Raw genomic sequence first — 5,529 nt, 5'->3', positions numbered from 1 at the left:
CCTTGGAGGAGCTGATGAAGCAAATGGCCACCAGCAACATTCAATTTCAATAGAATGTGAGTGCCACCATCCAAGACCTGCAGACTCAGATTGGACAGTTAGCTACAACTGTCAACCAGTTTCAACAACAAGGTTCTGGAATATTTCCACACAACCAATTATCAATCCAAAGAGGAATGCGAGTGCTATTACCTTGAGGAGTGGCAAAGAGCTTCCAAAGCCAACAAATGCTTGTGTCAAAATTGATGATAGTGCTAAAACAGATTCCTCTACCTTTTCCTTCTAGATCCATTCTTGCAAAGAAAGTGGAGCTTGATTTTGATCTTCTTGAGACTTTCAGGAGGGTGGAAGTCAATATTCCCCTCTTGGATGCCATCAAATAGATTCCAAAATATGCAAAGTTCTTGAAGGATTTGTGCACTCATAAGAGGAAGCTAAAGGGAAATGAGCAAGTGAAGATGGGTAGAAATGTTTCTAAACTTGTATTCAAACCATCTTTCATCTCTCCTTGAATGTCAAGGAGCGTCCCAATGACACTATCACATACATTTTTCTCCACATGCATAACATCAATACAATGTCTAATATCTAGATCAGACCAGTACGGAAGATCAAAGAAAATCGACCTCTTCTTCCATATGCAAGTCTTACTTTTTTCCTTCTTTTGGGTCTTTCCAGATATAGTATTCAGGTGTTGAACCCGCTGGAAGACCTGCTTACCAGTCAATGGTATCGGCACAGTTTCATGCTATTGACTTCCATTAAATGCTTTTTTCAATCGCCTATAAGGGTGATGAGGTTTTAGAAAATGTCAATGCCTAGTGTACACTATTTTTCTACCATGTTTCAGTTGTATGTAGCTTGTGTCTTCTTCACAGATGGGGCATGCATGATGACCCTTAACACTGTAACTGCTCAAATTCCCAAATGATGGGAAGTCATTAATGGTACAAAAAAGAATTGCACGCAATTGAAAAGTCTCATTCCAAAACCCATCAAACACTAAAACCCCCTTGTCCCACAACTTTGTCAAGTCTTCAATCAACGGACTTAGATAAACATCAATGTCATTTCCTGGCTGTCTTGGGCCCGATATCATCATAGAAAACATCATGTACTTTCGCTTCATGCACAAACTGCCATATGGATTCATTCCATCACTGGCTAGTCCAAGCCTAAGATTTCTTGCCTCTTTGCTGAAATCCGGAAACAAACGATCTATCTTCTTCCACTGCGAGGAATCAGATGGATGACAGAGCATTCCATCGTAGTTTCTCCCATTTGCATGACATGTAAGGTCTTTTGCATAGTCTCCATTAGCAAATAGATGCTTAAACCTTGGAACAATCGAAAGATACCACAACACCTTCGCTGAGGGGCCCTTATTTGAGTTTTCATCACTACTACATTCCTCATCATCCTTGACTTTGTACCGTGATACCCCACACCTAGGGCATTTCGGCATTTCTTGAAATTCATGTGTGTACAATATGCAATCATTCGGGCAAGCATGAATCTTCTGATACTCTATACCCATCGGACACAGTATCTTCTTCGCCTGATAGTAACTTTTAGTCAATGTGTTTTCCTCTGGAAGCATATCGTGCACTACTTGAAGAAGTGAACTAAAAATTTTGTCACACCACCCATATCTGACCTTGACATTAACCAGACTTAACACCACTAACAATAGCATCAACGAATTCTTGCACCCCAGATACAAAGGTTTCCTTGAATCAATTTGCAATGTATCATACATAGGGGTATGTGCTTGCTGAAAAGACTCTTGTCCAAGGTCACGAATCATATCCTCTAAGCGATCTCCCATTTCTACATCAAACGGTTCACATTGGGACCCACTCTGCATCTCTGTCAATTCACCATGCCATATCCATGTTGTATAATTCTTCTTAATTCCATCACACAACAAATACTCTCGTATGTCATCGACTTTTTATCGTCTCCCGGTCAAACAATTTATGCACGAACAAAAAAATTTGTCGTTTTCATCCGATCGACTTCTTTCTGAAGCACATTGTAGAAACTGTTCCACGCCTTCCTCATACGCAGTGCTCAAGCAACTTTCATTCATCCAACTTCGGTCCATCTAAATAATAACTCGATGATACTCCGAAACTCATTGAATGCATGAAATCTCACGTTTTAATTTAAGGTGTGGCCCTATCCCATTCAGGAAGACATTTTTTATGGTAGATTCATGCTCAAGGTTAATCTTATTTTGTTAAATTTAACGAAATAATGTTAACCTTAACGCATGAATCTACCATAAAAATATGAATCTCCCCAAACTGTCCAAATGGACAATTCAAGATTCAATACAACGATTAATGCAAACTGTCCGCAAGAATCATTGTATTCAATCTCAAATGGGAATCTAAGGTTCACACATTATGAACAAAAGTTGTATGTAAAGCAAAGTACATTAATGACATACAACAACATATCAAAACAATCATAACAAAACTAAGCATAAAAAAAATATGAAAAACTTTTCATACCTATCACGATGATCAGTACAGTGTCCAGCAGCGAATGTCATGATGACGATGCAAACAACTAGATAAAAAATATTTCAATGTTATACAATATATAATATTTAAACCAGATAACATAAATCAGTACTAAACATCATATTTGCTGCATAATTATATGATGACACCAATTAAATAAAATTCCAACTGAAATGAAATTGACAATAATAGCATTTGGATATAAGTACAAAATGATATTCTAATTACTGAGGCAGCACTAAACATCACATAACATAAAAGTCCAGGTATATCTGGAAAAGGGAGACGTAGTTGATATATACTCACAACTAAATGATAATATGACTTATTTTTTTTAAAATGATACATGTCACCTCATAGCTTGGGCAGCTACACAAACAAAGCAAACACTCTCTCTCTTTCTCACTTACACTCACACAATCTCTCTATTTCAAGTCCAGATATAGAGAATCAATCATGTTGTATATATAAAACCCATATAGGATTTGCTGGCCTAGCTTTGGAGATCAACATGTTAATACCATGTTTGTGAATGAAGTTTGTAAGGTTGGGTTGGACATGAAGGATGTTGCGTGTGATACGAACCTTATAGAAAATATGGTCAATGATCTCATGGGTCACAGGAAGGAGGAGTTTCTGAATTCGGCATGGGAAGTGGCTATGTTTTCTAACCATAGTGTGAGGTCATTCTTCTTACTCCAATTTCGATTGTTTGATCCACTACATAAAATCAATAAGTCAAAAGCATAGGGATTGGAAAGATGATGACAGACTTGCTTTCTCCTCAAATTAAGGAAGTGAGAAGAAGCAGTGGAGTGAAAGTTCCTATATGGTACTCCTATCTATGGAAATCTAATTAAGGACATAGGGATTGGAAAAGTGATGAAAGACTTGCTTACTCGTCTGTCATCCAATCATTCTCCTTGCCTCATTTCATCTTTCTACATTTTAATTCTAGCTGCCATTGGCCCATCAAGCTGAGAGTTTCTTATGCTTTTCTTGAATTTCTTGTACTAATTTTAGTAAGCTGACATGATCATATTTATAGGATAGAACTGTGTTCAATCAACGAGAACCTATGCATAACTGATCTGCAACACCCATCTCAGACCAACCACCAATATGGTGTCTCTCCTATAAGTGCTTAGCCTTTCATTGTTATTATTGATATGACAAGATTACATTAAAGGCTGCAATAGTTGATCGTGTAAGTGTTGTGAATTTAGATTGGACCTGCATATTTGAGTTTTTGTTGTGGCAGTTAGTTTGGTGGTATGTGATTAGGCTTTGGGGTGGACGTGGGTGTTGTCATGTTCTCAGATGGGGGAGGTTATTTCAGGATGGTTTATTTGTGAAGATATCTCTATTAGGTATGTGATTAGGCTTTGAGGTGGACTTGGGTGCTGTCATGTTCGGGGGTTTTAGAAATTAAACTCAAACAGATTAACCACTAGTCCACTAGATACACAAAAAGACCATTCTTGCACCTTTACAGCCTGCTCCATTATTATTAGACCATTTACCTATTTCAGCCACATAAACATCACTATTAAGAGAAACAATATAAGCAAGGGAAAAAATGTAGCCTAGTATTATCAATCCAAACATCATAACTTAGTAGAAGCTGAGCAAATCAGTTATCCGAACATGATAAACTGGGTGCAAATTAGTTATCAATCCAAACATGATAAATTGGGACCAAATCAGTTTATCATGACTTGAGCATCTAGTGAGTGGTCCACTCTATTCTATTACATGGTGTGTTTAATTAACATTATTTTGTAAGTTGTCGAGTGATAAAAAGGAAAACCTTTTCCCTTTAAATAAGAATCTATAAAAAAGTATTATGCTTGCAGCAATATTTATCTTAAACGAACATGTTGTTAAATGAAGAAGGAAGTCATGTGACAGTACAAGTGTTACTAGTATCCGAATAAGTCATCATTTTTAAAATATAAGGACTAAAATCAATTTTCCTCAACTTTTAAGACACTTAAAACACATTTTACTTTCTTTATTTTGTTTGTTTCCAAATATATATTAATGTTAAATTTTACTACTTTTTCAGGCAAGGATACTAGTGGAGTCGGGATTTGATGCTCCCCGGGAGAACCTGCCACCATATGAAGATGATGCTTCAAATAGTGAAAGCTCACTCCAACATCCTGAAGCTATTTCTCAATTAGTTAACTTAAACCAAATTGTATATGAAAATCCAAATCAGGGAACCGTGAGTCATGAAGAATAGTTTAGGGTTTTGGATGAGATGAAAACCAAGAGCTACTTCTATGACACTAATAAGGATACAAACATCTATAATGGAAACACCTCATGTCTTGTAGCATGCACAATGAGTGACATAGATGATGATCTTTGCAAGGGTTCTTTTACATATGAAGCTGAGGAGGTGGGAGGAAATGAACTTGGTTGTCTCACATCATGTGTCAGAACTTGGTGGTTCCAAGTTGTTGAGCTACTCTATGGATCTACATACTATGGTTTAGAGATTGATCTTTGGTCATTGGGATGTGTCTTTGCTAAGATATTAACATCAAAGCCATTGTTTCCTGGAACAAGTGATGTAGATCAGCTCAGCAGAATTGTAAGTGTATTGGGTAACATTAATGAGGAAACTTAGCCTGGTTGTTCCAAGCTTTCTAATTATGGATCAATCCCATTAGGTAATGTGGAAAAGCCAAGTAGTCTTGAAGCATGCATGCCCAATTGCTACCCTAATGAAGTTTCCCTAGTGCAAAGATTGGTTTGTTATGATCCAACAAAGAGAACCACAACTATGGAGTTACTTCAGGACAAGTACTTTAGTGAAGAACCTCTTCCTGTTCCAATTTCTGAATTGCGGGTTCCTTTGACTAGAAATGGACATGACCAGGATTCCCCTGGTGGGCACAATGAAATGGGGTTAGATTCTGATTTGGAAGAGTTTGGCACCTTGAATATCACCACAACTAGTTCTGATTTATCTAAACAAATCCCTTAA

General features: G+C 37.2%; 1 pseudogene; it reads left to right on the top strand.

Moving 5' to 3' along the window:
* Positions 1 to 4,574: 4,574 nt before the first annotated feature.
* Positions 4,575 to 5,529, top strand: LOC114371481 (annotated as a pseudogene).

This window comes from Glycine soja, chromosome 2, assembly GCF_004193775.1.
Source record: "Glycine soja cultivar W05 chromosome 2, ASM419377v2, whole genome shotgun sequence".
Taxonomy (NCBI): domain Eukaryota; kingdom Viridiplantae; phylum Streptophyta; class Magnoliopsida; order Fabales; family Fabaceae; genus Glycine; species Glycine soja.
The sequence above is the reverse complement of the archived record's forward strand: the minus strand, read 5'-3'. Positions and strand labels throughout refer to the sequence as shown.